Below are 21,974 nucleotides of genomic sequence, written 5' to 3' on the forward strand. Positions count from 1 at the left end.
AGTCATGAGCATCCTGTCTCCTGTCTGTTCTCCCCACCAGACTCAAGAGACTCTGCTTTGCTGGGTGCCGGGTGCAGCTTTGTCACCTTGTTGCAGGACGCCCTTGCAGGGTGATTGGGGAGAGAGAAATGCACCCCCTCTTTGTTTTTTCTGCTCTACTTTGGCAGCTGCACTATCCCCCTTGGGGCTCCAAGCTGGATTCCTCGAGGCTCTTTCTGCAGCTATTTTGCCAGTGCCTTGGGCTGCTGCTGGCTGGTCTCACGTCACTCTCCCAACACTTGTTTGGAGGATGTTGGCTACTGGGGTCCTAAGTTGTGCATATCTTCGCACTCCATGTAGATCCACTGCGTTCCTCCAATTTTATAGTTTCCTCTGCTGTTTTCTCCCTAACTCTTCTCTGAGACTGCACTCTTTCTACTTTTTTCAAACATTTTGAAGGCAGTTTTATTGATAGACAAATTATCTCACAGCAAAGGCCCTTGCTTCTACATTAGAATTAAAATCCTGTTTCAGAATTGAAGAAGTGGCATTCCAGTCTTTGTTTCACCACAGGCTATTCAGAGAGAAAGCAGCTCTGCCTCAGAAATTCTCAACTCTGCACACAGAATCACTTGGGGTGTACTTTAAACAGCATTGCTCAGGTACCTTCATCCCATCGTTTTTTTGGTTTAATGGTGGTGGAGGGGACTTTTAGTTCTATAACCTGCCCAGGTAAGTCTTATATGCAGCTTGGCTTCAAAACCCATGGAAGGTTGGGCCACTTTTTTCAGCAGAGGAAAACACAAAGATGGAAGCCAAAAATGCGTGACATTGAGCAAGAGTTCAGAGAAGAGTGAGGCAATGAAAAAGGAAAGGCTAGTTTGATTTGAAATTTCCAATAATTATTGAAAATAATTGATATTTCATGGTCCTACTCTGACAGTAACTTGACATAGAAAGATCCTGACTTTGATGTTAACCAATTGACCAGGTCTCCAAGGCTAGGGCTACCCCAATATTTCAATCCAAAGCCTCAGAAGTCAGCATGATAGGATTTCTGCTTTTACTGTGCTACTTTGCATATTGGAACACATAAAGAAGAAGTGAGGTCAGTTTCAAGTCTGAGCTGAAATTCAGAAGTATAAGAAAAAAACTAACTTTAAAATTTCCATCCTTTCCTTTCTCCAATTTATGACTTGTTCTTCACTCTTGTTTCCCAATTCCTACCACCATCCCAAAACTGGAACCTTTACTTCTGGTCAGTCTTTTTCCCTTTCTTCCTTTCTTTCCTTCCTTCCTTCCACCCTTCCTTCCTTCAGCCCCTTTAGCCTTATCCTCATTAAGAAGACACCACTGCTTTTTATTTATTTTTAATTTTTTAAAAGAGATTTATTTATTTACTTGAAAGAATTACACACAGAGAGAAGGAGAGGCATAGAGAGAGAGACGTCTCCCATGAACTGGTTCACTCCCCAATTGGCTGCGATGGCCAGAGCTGCACTGATCTGAAGCCAGGAGCCAGGAGCCTCCTCTAAGTCTCCCACATGGGTACAGGGGCCCAAGGATTTGGGCCATCTTCTACTGCTATCCCAGGCCATAGCAGAGAGTTGGATCGGAAGTGGAGCAGTCAGGGCTTGAACTGGCACCCACCTGGGATTCCGGCACTGTAGGTGGCAGCCTCACCCACTATGCCACAGCTCTGGCTCTCTTTTTATTTATTAATTTTATTATTATTATTTTTTGACAGGCAGAGTTAGACAGTGAGAGAGAGAGAGAGACAGAGAGAAAGGTCTTCCTTCCGTTGGTTCACCCCCCAAATGGCTGCGCTGATCCGAAGCCAGGAGCCAGGTGATTCCTCCTGGTCTCCCATGCGGGTGCAGGGCCCAAGGACCTGGGCCATCCTCCACTGCCTTCCCGGGCCACAGCAGAGAGCTGGACTGGAAGAGGAGCAACCGGGACAGAACCGGCACCCCAACTGGGACTAGAACCTGGAGTACCTGCACCGCAGGCGGAGGATTAACCTAGTGAGCCACGATGCCGGCCCCTCTTTTTATTTTTAATTCATCTCTTTCCTGAGGATTATTCTACTGTCTCTTCCTACTGTGAGGAGTCAGGTGGGTTAATAGGCAGTCAGAGTGGTCCCAGTGGAATTTGGGGTATAGAATTCTTGCTTCTCCCCGAAAGGTTATCTATAGCAAAAACAAAATATTCTCCTTCCTTTGCTATCTACAAATTTAGCATGAGAATAGCAAAGGAGTGAAGGTTGCACTTGAACTCACAGTTTATTGTGAAAACAAATTACCTATCCCACTCTTCTGTATGGTTTTTTATTTTATCATGAACAAGTCAGATAAGATAAAGGATTGTAAATCAGGACTTTTGATGGGTTTTGTCTCCGTCCGGTAACTAAATGCCAATCTGATTGCCAAGTCTTTTTCCTTCAAAATTGTACTTAAAAACCCCATTGCCAAGGGGTCCTTTGGGTTTTCCTCTCTTGGAGCCCCCTTCCATACCACTCTGGCTGAAGGTCTTTGACTCTAATAAATCTTGCTTTTAAACCTTCAAATATCGCTTTTGCCTTGTCCACTTGGAAATTCTTTCATGTGAGGCAAAGAACCGAGGTAATAATAATTTTTCTGCTGCCATTTTCCTGTAACACTACTTCTAGACTTTCAGTATCTATGGGCAATTGGTTGTAGGACTTCTGTCAATAATGAAATCAGAGAGTGCTCAGATCTCTTACATAAAATGGTGCATTATTTGCATGTAGTCTATAGGATCTTCCCATCTACTTTAAAACACCTCTAGATTCTGTATAATATCTATACAATGTAAATATGATGTAAATGGTTATTATAAAAATAGATTGTTTAGGAAAAATGACAAAAAAAATCTGTATATTTTTAGTACAGATGCAATCTTTTTCCTGATATTTTCTGAAAGTGGTTACTTCTGTGAAGGTGGAACACATGGATATGAGGTGGGGGGATTAAACTTCTCCCTGTTTCAGGTCAGTGGCCCATTTTTCTTAAATAATTCAGAACAATAAGTTGAAGAAAGTTGGTATTTTTTTTCCACAACCAGGGAGTTTAGGTAGCTGTAGAATTAGGGACTTCAAAACAAAGCAAGTTTGCAAGATCAAATCCTACCTCTTTCTCACGAATAGTAATGAATTCCATGTTGTTCTAGAGTTTTCAATGAAATAACGAACCTCATGTAGCTGCCCCACCTTGGCATACCTCTGCTGTCAGAGTCGTCTCTTCCATCTTCTTTAATGGAAGCATCCTTGTTCTCACGGACATTATTATTTACTACCTGAGATTTGGAACAAATGGGATGTATATTCCTATCCTCCCAAAGAAAGGACGATCTGAAGCTTTTGTTTGCTTCACAAAATTACTCACGAACATTCTACAAAACTGTATTCTACATCTATAGCACGTATCATACACAAATATTAATTTGGAAATTGAAATTTTTGCAGATGGATTTTAGGGCTGCATTTATGTTGCTGGAAACTGTAGTACACTGAAGATATTAGCATTTGTTACAAGAAAGCTCTATTTACCCTTTTCCTCTTTTAAACAGACTATTTTTGGAGAAATTCTAGGTTCACAGCAAATGTGAGTGGAACATACAGTGAGTTCCATCTATTTTGTAAAAGAGATTTTTATTTATTTGAAAGGCAGAGCCACAGAGAGGCAGAGGCAGAGAGAGGGGAGAGGTCTTCCATTGGCTGGCTCACTTCCTAGATGGCCAAAACGGCTGGAGCTGTGCTGATCTGAAGCCAGGAGCCAGAAGCTTCACCTGGGGCCTCCCATGTGAGTGCAGGGGCCCAAGGACTTGGGCCATCCTCCATTGCCCTCCCAGGCCATAGCGGAGAGCTGGACAGGAAGCAGAGCAGCTGGGACTCAAACCTGCACCCACAAGGGACACAGGGCTGCAGGGAGCAGCTCCACCTGCCACGCCACAGCGCTGGCCCCGTGAGTTCCATCTATTCTTGCCGCCACAAGGTCACAGCCTTTCCCACTGCCCCACTGCAGAACATTCCCTCCAGAGTGGTACTTTGTTCAGGGACACAAAAAATCCGTTTGCTTAAGGTGTTGTTGAATAATAAGCCTCAAACTGGAGCGGCTCAAAGAAAAGGTTTGTTTACTGTGACAAAGGAGGCAGTGGGAAGGAAGAGTTCCTGAAGATGCCTCCCTGAGAAGCAGTTTGCCAGGGCATTTAGAGTGAATCTTAAGGAATTGCCCAATATGCACAAAGGGGGATACATGGAGGGGGTCCTTTCTGCTTGTGCTGTACATGCAAGATGTAGAAAAGGGGGAACAGGCGAGCCCTTCCTGCTCACGGAAATACGTCTTCATCCATCTGATTCTGATTGATCTCTTGCAGCTTCCCTTGTCCTGGTGCTGTAGCTGCCTCAGAGTACAATATTGCAAGATAAGCTTTCCAGAAGATCCTCTGAAAAAGAAGCTCAAACCAGTGAACTTTTTCAAATTCTCTGCCCCTCTTCCTGGGCCTCTCTCTTGCCTACATCCTAGAGTGTTTGTTATACAATCAACTGGCCTACGCTGACACATCATTATCACCCAAAGTCCATAGTTTCTGTTAGCATGCACTGGTGGTGTTGTAGTTTCTATGGGTATGGACACATGTTTAAGAACAGGTATCCACCACTGTAGTATCCTTCACAATAGTTCCATTGTCCTAAAAATACTTTGTACTCTGCCTGTTCATCCCTGCCTCCCCCTAACCCTGACAAGTTGTCATCTTTTGATTGTCTCCATGGTTTTGCCTTTTCCAGAGTATCACACAGTTGGAACCATGCAATCTGTAGCCTTATTAGATTGGTTCCTTTCATCTCATGATATGCACTTAAATTTCCTCCATGTCTTTCATAACTTGAATAAATAGCCTATTGTCTAAATGTGCCCCAGTTCATCCATTAAGCTATAAAGGACATCCTCTTCACTTCCAAGTTGGGATAATTATGAATAAAGCTTCCTTAAAGATCCATGTACAAGTTTCTGTTTGAACATAAGTTTTTAAATCATTTGAGTGGAGACTAAGGAGTACTATCACTAGATCATGAAAGTTCCATTTTTTTCTTGTTTCAAAATTCATTGCCACTGACATTTACAACATAGGAGATTAAATCCACTTTAGATTCATAATATAACTTTCAATCAACAGACCTGACACTTAAGTGGGATGTTGTATGCAATAATTGGCTATTATAAATGATATAAATGTCACAATTCCAGGCATTTTAGCATATTAAATAGTGTACCTCATGCTATGGAGGGTTTCCAATGAACACATTTATTATTCTGTTCTTCATGTATCATGATTTCCAATGTGATAACTCAAACTGCATCCTTGTACCAGTGCTATGTCTACCTGAATCTCAGTTTAAATGGAAGTGATGAGATCTTATCACTGAACTGGAAAGGCTAGTCTAACAATGTTATTCAGGGAAAGGGAAGTAGTGAGGATATGAGATCTTGCTTGTTTGTGGGCACAATGAACGTAAGTTAATGAGCTTACCTTAATGCAGAGTTGTATGGGTGGAGAAGAGATTCTTCCTAAAGCATGAGTCCTCTCGCTCAGATTTATCTTGGAACCTGCATATCTATGGCAATGGACAGTCAGGCAATGGAGAGCAGGGATTTTACACTAAAGCTGACCTTAGTTTATTTTATTTTTTCTAACAATTTATAGATCATTGTAGGATGAACTTTATTTCAGGACGTCTAGATCATAGTGTAACTAAAAGAGAAAGACCAACCTATCCACAGAGAACCACACTGATTTCGCAAAACAAATTACAGGTGTATAGTAGAGCCTGTCAGAGCTTTGTGGGATGCATAGTATCCGTGTTACTGCCTATTGGATGTGAAGTAGGAACCAGAAGCGTATACCAAGATGTTACCTGGTAGAGAGGCGGTGGGTCTCTGCAGAGCAGACTTACCAAAACCACATGTGCAGCAATGTTTGGAAATTCTCCATCACTGGTAATGATGACATTCCTGGCACCTCTCCAGGACTATGGATGGATGAGCTGAGTTTTTGGATGGACTCATGAAGCTGGCCCTGGCCATCTCCCTCTAGGTCATTCAACAAGAAAGAAAGAAAGTTCTCTCTGGCTCATGTGATTCTGAATGTCTGCTAAGTGAAGCAGGTTGTGTCTGATGAGAATATAAGCCTCTCCCTCTGTAAGCCTTCCCCACACCGCTCCTGTGTTACCCTCGACTCCCCCGCGGATCTTCTGCAAAGACTATATTTCAGGTTTATTTTTTATTTTTTTTTTATCCTAAAACCACCTCCCCCTCATCATTTTCTGTGAAGGCACATATGAGTCCTGATAACTTCACTGAGCCTCTGCCTAGGACTTTCCTCAAGAAATTGAAATATTATAAGCAGTAAAAATTGACACTTTCTTTTTCAAAATGTTTTTAAGCTAGTGTAAAATTTATTTATTTATTTATTCATTCATTTATTTATTTATGGTCTGAAAGGCAGAAAGAGAGGTAGACAGACAAAGAGATAGACAAAAATCATCCATTCCCTGTTTCACTCCCCAGATGCCTGCAATAGCCAGAGCTGGACCAGGACTAAATCAGATGGGACTTAGATGTCTGATGGTTGTACCTGCTCTGTTTCAGAATGCACCATATGAGCCATTATTGTGTGTCATATAAGAGACCAGAACAGGGGTCAGCACTGTGGCATAGTGGGTGAAGCTGCTGCCTGCATCTCCAATACCCGATATGGGCACTGATTTATGTCCTGGCTGCTCTACTTCCATTCCAACTCTCTGCTAATGTGCCTGGGAGTGTGGCAGAGGATTCCCCAAGAGCTTGGACCCCTGCACTCATGTGGGAGCCCTGGAAGAAGCTCCTGGCTCCTGGCTTCAGATAGGCCCAGGTCCAGCCATTGAGGCCAGCTGGGGAGTGAACCAGCTGACGGAAGATCTCTGTCTCTCTCCCTGTCTCCCTATGCCCACCCTCCCCACTCTTGTTCTCGCTCTGCCTCTCAAATAAATATTTTTTTAAAAGATAACTAGAACAGTGTCTAACATATCACAAGTGTTTAATGTCATTGAATGAGTGCTGAATGACTCTATTATGTGAGCAATATGATTAAATAGGTAAATCCCCACTTATTAAACTACTTATGCCTTATAGTCCCTACAAAATGATGCACATATGACTGAAAATACTTCAGCTAGGAAAAAAAAATTAAAGCAGTTAAGCAGAAAAGATTGGAAGGAGAAAATGAAGAGAAAGACAGAACTGATTGCTCTCATTTTGTATTCTTTGAATAAAATTTTCTTTATTCGGCAATAGAATTAATTTGACCCCTGTTGAAGGTGAGAAGAGTGGCAATTAGGCATTGAGAATATTTCTTTTCTCCAAAAATGAAAAGACACACAAGTTCTGGCAATTTTTAGCAGCCACTTCAGATGCAATAGAAAGGGTTTCTGAAGCAGCACAGGTGAGCATGACAGGTTTCAGGTGGGTGGTGTATATTTTCATTCCTTGCAGTGAGTGCAAACAGGAGGAGAGCACCGACTTCAACTTGTAAGACTTATTGAACCTAAATCAAGAATTGCTACGGTTCAAAGGAATGGATTCATTTTCTTCTCACTGAATTTTTCTGAAACATTGCTATTTATTTTCAGTTCCTCAGCTTCTTCCAGATTGCATCATTCAGAATACCCTCTAATTGATTAACATAAAATGAGGGTTCTTCGAAATGTTTGTGGAAAATGAAATTTAAAAGTAAGCTTATTTGGTGTAAAAAAATGAAATTCATGTGCATGAGGATTCTATACAAAGTTCATGAAAATGTATGAAAAAGTTGAGCATGGATTTTAATACTTATGGATTTTATATATATCTTTTAATTCCAATTTTCTAAACTTTTTGAAGTACCCTTATATAGTTAGTATAATGAACAGCCATTCATTCTGGACTTTTCAATAGGAGCAAGCCTGTACCTATTTAATTCACATTCACCCCTGATCACTGGAAAAGAGGGTGAAGGTCATCATAATGATCTCACACAGTGCCATGCTCATTGCTAAATGAATAACCTGTTTTTAAACTGAGTGTGCAGCAGATCAGTTGTGTAGTGCTAAATGCTTAACAACTGGCTCTGAGTTGTTTAACAGCTGGCTTTGAGGACAGGGAACCCTGATTTGTAGCATTTGTTGATTTCTGTGTTATACACAGAGCCATTATGGCATTCCTTTTTTTAAAAAATATTTATTTTGAAAGTGAGAATTGCAAAGAGGGAGAAAAGAGAGATAGGGAGAGAGAGAGAGAGAGAGAGAGAGAGAGAATAGATCTTTCATACACTGGTTTATTCCCCAGATGGCTGCAATGACCATCCCTTGGCCAGACTGAAGCCAAGATCCAGGAGCTTCATTTAGGTCTCCCATGTGACTTCAGGGGCCTAAACACTTGAGCCATCTTCCACTGCTTTTCCTAGGCAATTAGCAGGGAGCTGGACAGAGAAGTGGAGCAGCTGGGACATGAACCAACACCCATATGAGATGCTGGCATTACTGGTGGTAGATTGATCCACTATGCCACAACGCATGCCCCACATTTTAACTTGAAAACATGTATTTAAGAATCAGAGAGACAAAGAGCCTGAACTCTCCTGTGCTGGTTCACTCACCAAAGCTTGCAATCTCTAGGGCTGGGCCATGGCTGAAGTCAGGGGCTGAGGACTGAATCCGTATCTCCCACATATGTGAATTCCTTAAGCCAGCACTGCTCTCTTGCAGTGTCTGCATCAGTGGGAAGCTGGAGTTAGGAGCCAGAGCTAGGAATGGAATGAATATATTCCAATGTGGGATTCAAGAAACTTACTTACTAGGCCATGAGGCTGAGAGACTGGGTAAGATAGCTACAACACACTTCAGTGGGTGCAATTAACAACTTCCCATGTCCCTCCTGAAAGCCATTCTTCCTAGTCTTCTAAAACCAAATGTCAAAGTTTCTCTTTAAGACTGTAAACTTAGTAAAGTCTTGTGTCTGGTTTTCCTGTGTACAGAATTCTCACAGCGATTAATATATAAAGGCACTTCCGCCCATGTGGGAGACCTGACTCCTGACTCGTCTGGGCTCAGCCTCAGCTGTTGTAGGCATTTGGGGAGTGAACCAGTGGATGGGACATTTTATTTCTGTCTCTCTGTGTCTGTCTTTTTCTGCCTCTCAAATTGAAAAATATTCAGAAAAAAAAATTGTACCTGTACCAAACATGTGCAGACTTTTTTCCTTGCTATTATTCCTAAAACAATACAGTATCACAATTACATACATAGCATTTACATTGTAACAGCCATTATAAATAGTCTGCAGATGATTTAAATTATATGGAGGATGAGGATATGTTATAATCAAATATTATACCATTTTATAGTAGGGCCTTGAGAATGCAGATTTTGATATTTGAGGCTGGAAGAGGAAGGTTCCTGCAACTAGTCCCCTTAAGGTACAGAGGGACTATTGCACTTCTTTCTCCCTAATGCCTCTTCTTGGCCTCTGTTACATTAACATTTCTTTTTTTTTTTATTTTTTTATTTATTTTTTTTATTTTTTTGACAGGCAGAGTGGACAGTGAGAGAGAGAGAGACAGAGAGAAAGGTCTTCCTTTGCCGTTGGTTCACCCTCCAATGGCCGCCGCGGCCGGCGCGCTGCGGCCGGCGCACCTCGCTGATCCGATGGCAGGAGCCAGGAGCCAGGAGCCAGGTGCTTTTCCTGGTCTCCCATGGGATGCAGGGCCCAAGCACCTGGGCCATCCTCCACTGCATTCCCTGGCCACAGCAGAGGGCTGGCCTGGAAGAGGGGCAACCGGGACAGAATCCGGCGCCCCGACCGGGACTAGAACCCGGTGTGCCGGCGCCGCTAGGCGGAGGATTAGCCTAGTGAGCCGCGGCGCCGGCCTACATTAACATTTCTAAAAACTAGCTTGTCTCTTGTAAGATCTCTTATATTGTGACATCATTTATCTGCATCCTTGTTGGTTTTATCTGTAATTTTTTCCTAGAAAGGCACCGGAATTCCCTAATGAGTTAAGTACTCGGTTTACAAGTGGTTTTCTCTCCCCTTTCCCTTGTCATTCTTCCCAAGCATTTTCAATGGCTACTTGTATAAGTGCATTTATGACTTCTCATCCTCACGTATCACTTATTCTAGCCAAAATGAATTTTTTATCAAATGCATTTTATTCCCCTCCATCACAGTAGCTACAGTGTTTAGTCTCCATTGGGTGTCTACCCTAGTCCATTTTCTACTTGCAGAGGCTGTCCATAGTGATTGCGTCTATGGACTCCCTGCCACCCTTGTTTCTGGTTGGAATCAGCTGACGAAAGGCTAAGTTGGAGGTTGGAGCATGGGCATAAGGAGGCCTGCATTTTTCCTGCTGTCCCCGACTGTGTCAGCATCATGGCTCTTGAAGTGGCTGCATCACTCCTGGATTACAACTCCATCAGGCAGCTCTTTCTCCATGGCTCCAGTCTTCACCAGCTCCGAGCATGCTCCTTCCTGGGTGTGACTTCTCACGGTCCCTTGTGCATGACCTCCACAAATAGGGCCTTCACTGAAATCTCCACAGCTCCGCCAGATGGTGCCTTAGGTTCCTACAAGGGACCCACTGCTCTAGGGATGTGACTCATCTCATCGGGAATTGCCCCCACAGCAGTCTTTCCCTAAGAAAGTTCTGTCTGTTTTCAAGCCCCAGACAAAATGTTACCTACTATATAAATTAATACATCTGATATCTCCCAGTTGGAAGTAATATCTCCCTTCAGAATTCCCAAGGCATCTACTACAACTCTTTTAATAGATATACATAATTCACCAAAAAAAAAAAATACAACACATAACATATCTTTATCAGATAAGGGTGGTACTTAAGTTTGCTTCCTAAAGAACTAGTGTAGTGTCCTTCAGTAAGCTCTTTGCAGGGATCGGTTGAAAGAACAGACAAGTTGTTATCATTATCATCTTCATCTCTACCACTTACACTTTTTCTAGCTCATCTTAACTATTACTGAGCACTCCTTTAAGTGACTTTATGAGGCATCTTCTCTTTTCTCCCCTTCCCTTCCCACTTTCCTTCTCTGTCTCTCTCTTTCTCTCCCTCCTGCTTCCCTCCCTATCTACCTATCACCATTTCTCAAATAGCATTCCACTTTGTCTTAGCTGAGGCTGTTATAACAAAATACCATACACTTGGGTAGCTTTGCCAAGAGATAGTCCCCCCCCCCCCAGGGAGAGTTAGACAGTGAGAAAGAGAGACAGAGAGAAAGGTCTTCCTTTTTCCATTGGTTCCCCCCAAGTGGCCGCTATGGCTGGCGCGTTGCGGCCGGCGCGCTGCGCCGATCTGAAGCCAGGATCCAGATGCTTCCTCCTGGTCTCCCATTCGGGTGCAGGGCCCAAGCACCTAGGCCATCCTCCACTGCCTTCCCTGGCCACAGCAGAGAACTGGACTGGAAGAGGAGCAACCAGGACAGAACCGACGCCCTGATTGGGACTAGAACCCGGAGTGCTGGCGCCGCAGGCAGAGGATCAACCTAGTGAGCCATGGCGCTGGCCGAGATAGTTCTTTCTTTCACTCGATGGCAGTGGCTTCAGTTCTTGGTGAAGGCCCTCTTTATAGTTTGCAGATGTCTGATTGTCTCCTTGCTGTGACCTCATATGGTGGGGATAGGAAAGAGAGAGAGAAAGAGAACAAGTGAGCAAGAGCAAGACTGAGTACTTACAAGTGAAGTGAATATTTTTTAGTGTTTTCTTCTAAGGACTCTAATCCCATCATGAGGTTCCCATATTCATGATCCCATCTAAACCTAATTTCTTCTCACATGTCCCATCCCCAGATACCATCACAGGGAGGGATTAGGACATCAACATTGTTTTTAGGGGAACAAAATCCTGTCCTTAGTGCACTTCTGTAGCTCAACAACCACTTTGAAAAAGTTAAGTCCTGTATTTTTTACATTTTTCTTCTGTACTGCTAAACTTGCATTTCTCATTGCTATCTTTTCATCACCATTTGTAAGTCTCACAACCTTCACCTTCCAATATCCCATGTTGGTATAATGATCCTATTTCTCAAAATAGCTTTTTAGCTTGGTTTTCACACTTCTTCTAAAAGTCATCCATATTCTCCTAATAACCTGAGTTCAGAAGTTTAGCATCACCCTGGGATGTAATATCTCCTGCTTCTTGGCCTACATAGCCAAATTTTTTTGCATATAATTTTTTTTCTGTAAGTGCTCCAATAACCATAATTTATTCCTCTACTTTTTTTTTGTCAAAATTATGACTACATAGTAAAAAGTCTCTATTTCCCCATGTTTTCCTCATTTCAATATATAGCATGCTATTTGATAGCTAGAATAAATATCAGGAGCCAAGTTTACCACTCTTATTTTTACAGAGTTCAAAGGAACCAAAAGAGGTCAGATGGCTCATGTAGCCCTACACACCTGGATAGTGTGACTAAAACGGAAGGAGGGTCCATCCTTATATTGTCCTGTGTGTGGCATTTTACCCAGACTCCCAAGATTCAACCAGTAGCCTTTTTCCAGAACAGTGTTCATCTTCACTAACCAGTTCATATCATGTTCTTTCATATCAATTATGCATGACTCTCTATTGCCCTTTGCTTATAAAGGTAAGTAACTCTGGAACTCAGTTACCCACACTACACTTCCATGCCTCCTTCAGCGTCTTTACTTACTGCCTCCATGTGTGTAAAACTGTGTGTGTGTGTGTTATTTAGCTAGCTCGTTCCAGCTTCGTTCTGCGGTTTCTATCTCCATATCTCACGCTGATCCCTTTACTTTACATGTATCTGCTTTCCCTATCTATCCCTGGGTCATTTCAATTCCATGTTCTCCAATATACCTTTGATTATTACCTTAACTAGATGTACCGTCTCTTTGCTTTAACCTATGGTTACCTTTTGTCTGTGACTTGTTCCTGAAAGTATTTAGTGCTGACTGTAGAATAGCCTTAGTGTATTTGCCTTTTCCTGTCCCTGCTTACTTAGACCCAGAACTTTGTACAAAGTGGACACTCAGTCAATGTTGATGAATTTTACTATTTGATCATTCAAGTCGCTGAACTCAAGTGCTTCACATATATGCTTATTTATCTTAATGTGTTAGTAGTTTTATTGGGATCTCTTAAGATAAATATCTTGCAACTATAGTTGAAATGACTTTGAATGTGATGGAGGACAATGCCACAAAGCCGTGATACAGAATGTTTCTCCTCCAATAGATAAAAGCAAAACAAACAAAAAAGTCTGAGAAACAATTTTTCAGCAGCATGAAGAGTTGAGGAATGATTCTAAACTTCAAAAAGTGGTAACAAGTGAAGTAATACAAGTCTGTGTCACAGCCCGGTTGACAGAAACCGTGCATGGCTGCCATCTTGAGAAGTGGCGCTGATGCTTTAAGAAGCATGCACAAATCCTGAGAATCCTTCTCAAGACTATAGCCTCAGGGACCAGCACTGTGGCGCAGCAGGTTAAAGCCCTGGCCTGAAGTGCAGGCATCCCATATGAGCGCCGGTTCTAGTCCTAGCTGCTCCTCTTCCGATCCAGCTCTCTGCTGTGGCCCAGGAAGGCGGTGGAGGATGGCCCAAGTCCTTGGGCCCCTGCACCTATATGGGAGACCTGGAAGAAACTCCTGGCTCCTGGCTTCAGATCAGCATAGCTCTGGCTGTTTTGGCCATCTGGGGGAGTGAACCAGCAGATGGAAGACCTCTCTCTCTGTCTCTATCTTTCTCTGTAACTCTTTCATATAAATAAAATAAATCTTTAAAAAAAAGTAATATAGCCTCTTCTCCTTGGGAAATATGCTCCAAGACCCCAAGTGAATGCCTGAAGCCCTAAAGTGCCAAACCCATATATACTATGTTTGCTTCTTATAGGTATAAACATACCTGTAATAAAGTTTATGAGTTAGGCATGGTAAGATATTAACAATAATAACTGTGAGACATACAGGCTCAAAGCTTTCTGACCCAACATGTCACTATCAATCAGACACAGACTTAATGCCTTTACACCTTAACTAAATATTTACCAATCATGAACAGTGGCTGTAACTTTTGTAGTTTGAGCTGTAACAACAAAACTAGTACGAATTTCTTTTCCGTTCTTCACAGTTTTATAGATGGAAGAGTCATTCTTCCACAGAACTTAGCAAGCTCAGGCTATGATTATTTTTCTTTCTTATTAAGTTGAGAGCTTTAACCTTTTCACTTAAAGTAAGTAATTTATGAATTCTCATTGACATATCCAATTGCCAGCACTGTTAGTCTTGCACTTTGGAGATATTATGTAGAATAAGGGCTACTTGAACTGAAGCACTGTGCCAGCCTGACAGTCAGGCAGATAACTGAGTAGAGTGGGAAGCCCATTCCGTGTGGACACACTAGACAAAGAGAGGATTCACATCTGGGCAAGGTGGTGTGGGATTTCATCATCAAAGTACTCAAAATGGCAATGTAAAACTTATGAATTGTCTATGTCTGCAAAGCTCTGTTTAATTAACTCAAACTTCAGGAAGGGAAACCACAGATAAGTGCTGGTGGTGGGTGGCTACTATACTCTCTAACTGAAAGAGAAGTAGGCTGAAGGAATGAATAGATGTGCCTGGGAAAATCAAGATAACACACTGGCTAGATGCTCCACAAACCACATCTGGAGCTTGGCAAGAGCAGGAAGGGTCCCTGAGTCTCTTGTTCCGTCAGTGCTAAATTGGGGACGGAGCCAAATCTCAGGAGAGCTGAATCCATGCCAAAGAGCTTGTAATGGAGTCCAAGAAAGGACATCTGCTGGGATCCCCACAAGGTCTGCAATCAGCTGCAACTGCTCTTCCCTCCCTGACCCTGCTTTCCATGTATCTGGTTCACAGGAGAAGACAAAGGATCACAAACATCGTGGGCTGGGGATGCTGTCAAGGAGAAACCACTTCACTATTTTAGAATGAAACGAACACTGAACAAAGATAGAGGAGAAAAAATATTTGACAGCTACAAAAATATATCACAGCCTTCCACCAAGAAGTCAAAAATAAGTGGAGAAAGACATTGATTTAAAAAAATAACATAGATAATTCAACTTGAAAGAATTCAACCCAAGGAACAAAGCGGATTCCCTGCCAGTATTTTGCATTCACTGAATGCAAATAAGGGCAAGTGTTCAGGAAAACAAGGAAAACATCATATAACAAAAGATCAGAATGAGAAGAAAGGGAATATTGTAAGAAAAAACTAAGATGCAAAACAAACAGTGGTATAAATAAAATAAGTGAGAAGCAGCAAGAAACAAATCATGATGATGATGATGCTTCAGCTGCAGTGACTAAAAATAGACAAGTTTAAAATAATTAGAAGTACAATAGATTGTTTGTTATAGTTCATCTACCATAACATAATGTATAAACCTAATGTAAAGAGCCAACAAATAGGGTGTACTATTTGTTGAACTCTTTACTTAGTGTAGGGTTAATCTTATGTGTATAAAATTAATTAAAAATAGATCTTAGTAAAAAAAATATGAGAGGGAGGAAGAACGGTGGGAATGCAGGGGAGAGAGAGGGTAGGGTAGGAAGAATCACTATGTTCCTAAATTTGTATATAAGAAAAGCATAAAGTTTGTATACCTTACATAAACAGTTTCTAGGTAATAAATAAATAAATAAATAAATATTCCTAAAAATAGTTCAGGAAATAATGAAAAACATAACAGGAATATTTACCTACAATAAAAACTGAATCTACCAGTTGATAGGACACAGCATTTTCCAAGAGAGGTTGACACAAAGCCAGTGATATAAGATCATGTTTATTTACAGAGAAACCTTTCCACACATCAAACAGGGTCAGCGAAATTTAAAGCAATCAAAGTTTTTTGAAAAACTTGGTTGAGGGTTGGTATTGTGGTACAGAGGTTAAGTAGCCACTTGAGATGCCTAAACCTCATATTAGAGTTTTGGGGTTCAAGTCCCACTTCTGCTTTTGACTGAGCTTTCTGGTAATGTGCACTCTGTGAAGGAGCTCAAGTACTTGGTTCCTGCCACTCACATGAAAGAGCTGGATGAAATTCCTAGCTCCCTCCTGATTTTGGCCTGCGCATCCATGGCTGTTGTGGGTATTTGGGAAGTGAACCAGCAGATGGAAGTTCACTTTCTGTCTGTTTCATTCTCCCTCTCTCTCACTATGGCAAAGGAAAAAAGGAAGAAAGGAAGAAAGAAAGAAAGGAAGGAAGGAAGGAAGGAAGGAAGGAGAAAGGGAAAGACATACTTGAAGAATAAATGCAAGCAATGAAGGGATGAATCATAATAAAGATTGTAGAGATTGAGAAACCATGGTAACAGGACAACGGGATGAACAATTAATTTAAATAAGATTCTAAGATTAAAAATAAGATTATTTTCATTATGAATAGGATAGATATGCTATAAATCATCACAAGTTAAATAATAAAAGCAATAAACTCAGATGAAAAGATAGAGACTAATTATCTAAAACAAGATTAATATAATTTTATAATAACTGCATTTATTGATGGTTTAAGTGTTTTTGTTAGTGGAGATTAGTGGAACAGGTTCTTGTCTTCACACAAGAAAGAATTCAGATGTGAGACAGAGAGCAGTGGTAAGCAAGATAGCAATGCTTAATGGGGTAGGGCATCTGTCAGAATGGACAGGCATGTCTTTAGACAGAATCTGAGAGAGTGCCCAGTCAATCATACTGGGAAAGCAAGGTAACATGTTTTGATGGAGAGTATACACCTCACAGGCCAGGTGAGTGTCTCAGGAAAGGGCAGAGGGCTGAGTGCAGCGTTTGTTTAGAGATTGCGGGTAGAAAGAGAAAGGTGTCCAGTTCTTCCGGCATTTCTCCTCCTTCTTCTCCAGGACAAAGGGTTTGCTGCATGCGAATTAGGTGAAATTCCTCCCAAAGTTTCACTACTGTCAGGCTGGGGAGCCCACCCAGTGCTTCACAGAGGTGCTTCCCCAGGGTGCCTTCCCTTGGGGAAAGGCTGTGAAGGTTTTATTGCCCAACGTCACCAGGCTAGAATCAATTCGGGGCTGAGCGGAGAGGATTCTCCTGAGGAGCTTCCCTCCAGGGGAAGGCTGAGACCACCGGTAAAGTTACTGGATTATGGGTAGGACTTCCTCGTATAAAATACTAAGCTGCTTCCAAGATGTGCTTATGAAGAAACTTCTGTTTTCCTCAGCGCCCTCCCCCCAACATAGGTTAATTCCTAACTTCCCACCTAACATTTTATTAAATCTAGAAGATTTTAGTATCTATCAATCCATATAATGAAAAAAATCTGAAGTTCCACAATTCTTTCATTCACCTTGGTTGCTTTTTCTTTTGTGAGATTCATGTCAAATTAAATTTACTAGATGCTGGAATGGAACCAAATCCTCATCTTTCCCCATATATAAAAATCCTTTTCTCCATAAACTTTTTGACAAACCCTCATATAAGGTGGTGTGGTATTCCTATATAAACCACACAGTCCTCCTATAGATTTTAAATCATCTTTAGATTACTTATAATAGCTCATACAATGTAAGTGATTTGTTAACAGTTGTTACACTGTATTGTTTAGGGAATCAGGACAAGAAAAAGATCTGTACATATCAGTATAGTGTGGAACCCACAGGCACAGAGAGCTAACTATATGTTGTAGTCTGAAGGTCATGTAAGGAGAATATATTCGTATGTTGTATGAAAACTAAACAAAAAGAAAATTAATGAAGTTAGAAGGAGGCAAACACCATCTCATTTCACTTATCAGGTCCAATTCAATCCCCCCCATTTCATGAAGTCTTCCCCAGACTATTACATCATTTACTGTATTGTTTTATCTCTACTCTTACAACCTTCCCCCACCATATAGGCTGCTGTTTAATCATAACTTTAAATGAACCAGTTACAATTGAGAACATTTGCTGAACTGTGAAACACAATATAAACCTTAGGGTAACATGTCTTTTGGCACTGTGAGTGTAAAATCAGGGATAGCAATGCCAAAAATAGAAATATTGGTCTGAAATTAGAGAAAGCATTAACAAACCTCATTCCCTGAAATAACAGCAACATCTGAGATAAAACTGAGGTTTTATATTCCGAGTTGACATAAAGAGACTTCAAATTTATTAATTTGGTCTAGACACTGACAAAAACATTTTCATGTACAGTCATGCAACACATGACAACATTTTGGTCATCAAGGGACCACATATATGATGGAAGCCCCATGAGATTTCATCTCCTAAGGATTATTTACTCATCTTAGTGTGTGCAAATGCACCATATGGCATTTGCACAGTGACACAATTGCCTAACAGTGTTTTCTACGGAATGTGTCTTCATTGTTAAGGGACTGTATGACATTAATACTAACTGTCCTATAGGGCCAGCATTGTGGTGCAGTGGGTTGGGCCACTGCCTGCAGTGCCTGCCTCCCATATGGGCACTGGTTCGAGTCCCAGCTGCTCCACTTCCCATCATCTCTCTGCTGTGGCCTGGGAAAGCAGTGGAAGATGGCCTGGGCCCCTGGGCCCGTGCATCCACTTGGGAGACCCAGAAGAAGCTCCTGGCTCCTGGCTTCGGATTGGTGCAGCTCTGGCCATTGCAAGCAATTGGGGAGTGAACTAGCAGATGGAAGACCTCTCTCTCTCTCTCTCTCTCTCATTCTTTGCCTCTCTCTCTCTCTCTCCCTCTTCTTCTCTCTCTGTGTAACTCTGACTTTCAAATAAAATAGATAAATCTTAAAAAAAAACCTGTCCTATGGATATTATTTGTATGAGAAAGCTGAGGTTGAAGGTGCATACACAAGTGCACCAAGACCACAAAGCTAGTCAGTGATAAGGTAATGATTTCCATTTCAATCCTAATTCCAAAATTCATGTTCTTTATCCATTTACTATTCTAGCTACAAAAAACTTGGGATTTGAATATTTCCCAGGATCCTGGATTCCCATCTTATCCTGCCATGGTTATCTTCTCTTTCTGTACCCCAAAGTAAATGGATTTCTAAAAGACAAGACCAGGGAATGTGTTAGCCTGTAATCCTGATGACATATCTGGAGAACTAGTGTAGATTCTGCTGGTGATTATTCTCTTAGGAGGAGAATGTTGGCCAGAGTGGCCTTTCTTTTCCCTTCACCCTGGGACCATCTTCGCCATCTTTTGTCAAGACAGAAAAAGCGTAAACCTAGGAGAGATGAGCAGCTGTGGCAAGATAGAGATGGAGCTCAAGAGAAAGATTTTCAGTGTTTGAATTTGACAGAATAACCAGGAAGCCTGTTGAGCACAAAAATTCCGGCATCGACCTATCAAAGGGTAGTCTGTAAATAATCTGTTTGTAGGATCACAGGACTCAATTAGAATTGATTTTATTAGAAGATAAGAAGGGAAAATGTCTAGAACTAAGGATAATGAATGCAATTCCCACTGAAGATGAGGGTTCCAAAGAATTATTCATTTCATGACCTCAATGGTTCTGGCAAGCAGGAATACACACCTTTAATTTGCTTGGAACTCACAGCACCAAGAAAACATATTAAATATGTAATTAATAGTATTTTAAAATGGAAAAAATCAGTTTCTGCTCATATTTAGTCAAGAGGAAGATCCAGAAAAACATTACATTCATCTATTTACAAAATTCATGTAAGAGATAAAAATGAATCATTTACTTCTATGATTAATAATGAAAAGATTTCCAAAACATGGCTTGTTTTTTGGAAAATGACATAATAAAAACAGAAATCAGAAAGAAAATGAAACAAGAGACAGCAGTGAGGTGCCTTTTGAAAAATTAAAGAATATGGCCATAAACATCAGAAATTATGTTAAATAAAGAAGAAATGAATTAATTCATATAAACCAAAAAGGAAGTACCACTGTTTGAGAGGAGAGGCTTAAAAACAAAACCTCCAGTACGTAGAACAATGAATCCCTCACTACCCAGTGTTTGAAATAAACCACAGGAGAGTGAGGATGAAAATTGATCATAATACTTGCAGCTGAAATAACTGCTGAAGGGATAAATACTTCTATTTCTTCATTTTGCATTTCTCCTTGATATGCACTTAGTATTCAAAAACTCTCTTAAAAGAAAACTCTTGCAAACACTTACCTATGGTTTCACTGAGTCACATTTGTCTCTCTCCAGAGTTCTCATATAGTATTTAACACATCCATAGATTTGCTTCTCCACCTTTTTAATCAAGCACCTCAAAGCCTCTGGAAGTCCACATCCTACATCCTTCAGCACAGACCTGCAAAACATACATGCATGTATACACACACACACATTTCCCATTTAGTGATGACAGAATGCATTCATCTGTTATCATTTCTCTTTTGATGCTCAAAATATATCTACATATTATAGTAGTCCAGTGAGGACCAGTAGAAATAGTAACATCCCCAGTACTGCTCCATCCCCAACTTGCTCCTGTGACATGTTTCTACTATTTGAATTATGAGCCCATTTGTAAGTTAGCCTTGAATAGGAGATTGTGACCCCCCCTCCTTTTTTTATTCCAGTGGGGTTAAAACCAGCAGGGGATCTTCATTAAAATTCTCCATAAGGCCCATTTGCTTGCCATTTCCCCTCCCCCAAGTCCCATATTCCTCTACGCTGCTGTGAACTGCACAGAGCAGAGGAATGACCCATGGAAATGTCACTGCCTTGTCGAGGCACAAAATCCAGGGAACCAGTCCAAGCTGCCCCTTTCTGTCAAATGAAGATGAGACGTATTTACCATGTCTGGGTACCCCTCCAGGTAGTTCTATACTCAGAATTTTATTTTATTCTGTACTCTGGGGAATAAGATTTCGTTCCTCATGAACAGGTGCAAACATTCTTCAAAGACAGGGAATCCATGGGACTCTAGGTTTGCCCAGTGTTGGTTCTTGCTGGAAACTAGAGGCAGAGAACAATTATGAGTGGTTATTACTGTTGTTGGTTGTTGCATTCTTGCTCTCTGTCCCGATGAGACATAGTTATGCCCGAGTCATACTTCATATTCATCTATAGGAACATCTGGCCCATGTCTAACATTTAATTTCCACACCATTAGAGTCAAACAATACATGTACATCAGTAGATAATGTAATGCATTATCACGCAAGGCAGAGAGTAGCAATTTATTAGCCTAATTTAAAATAGCCTTCAGCAAAAAATAGTGCATCTTAATTTGGAGTTCTGAATGGAATGACATGTTTTCCAGTATAATTCAAAGGTATATACTCAGACATGCTTTGGAAAAACTTTCCTGCATATATTATCTTCTGCCTTATTCAAGGGTGAAATATCAATTCTGTTTTTATGTTCTAAACCAATTTCATCCATAATAATACAATAAGAGATAACAACCTTAGGAGAAGAGGAAAAGTGGAATTCCTTGGAACATTAGTAGACCCCACATCTTTATTTCTCAGAAATCACAACTTGAATCTGAAGGTTACTCTGAATTTCTTAGCACATATTTAAAAATCACTGAACATTGCTTGCTTTGAATGCAACATGAATTTTGTTTCTGTTTCATCTCTTAAAGACGTTTTCATTATGGATTTAAGTATATAGGCAATAAATATAGAGTTTTAGTATGTCTTTGTGGGGGGATTTTGTAACTTTTATAATGATTTAAGTGGCATAATATTAGAAAATAACTTAAAGTATGCAGCTGACACAAATTGTTTTTGTTATTTAAAAAAAAAGACATTTCAAATTTCTTCTCAGTTCTTAGTTGTGAAAGCTATTCTCTAGTGTCTTGACACACAAACCTGATACAGAAAGATGCACAGTGCTTTAAATACTGAAAGGGAATTTCCATTCCCCTAAATGCTATAAATGAAAATAATTTTAGTATAGACTTAGCATAGAGATGGCGGTATGCATGTATAGACTTAGCACAGAGATGGCAG

General features: G+C 40.9%; 1 long non-coding RNA gene across 1 annotated transcript; it reads right to left on the bottom strand.

The window, feature by feature from the left end:
* Positions 1 to 3,594: 3,594 nt before the first annotated feature.
* Positions 3,595 to 21,227, bottom strand: LOC103352228 (uncharacterized). Its single transcript, XR_007914110.2, has 3 exons — positions 20,810 to 21,227; positions 20,179 to 20,320; positions 3,595 to 11,684 (listed from the first exon to the last, which is right to left on the bottom strand). It is a non-coding gene; the product is annotated as an uncharacterized lncRNA (long non-coding RNA).
* Positions 21,228 to 21,974: the final 747 nt, after the last annotated feature.

This window comes from Oryctolagus cuniculus, chromosome 5, assembly GCF_964237555.1.
Source record: "Oryctolagus cuniculus chromosome 5, mOryCun1.1, whole genome shotgun sequence".
Lineage (NCBI taxonomy): Eukaryota > Metazoa > Chordata > Mammalia > Lagomorpha > Leporidae > Oryctolagus > Oryctolagus cuniculus.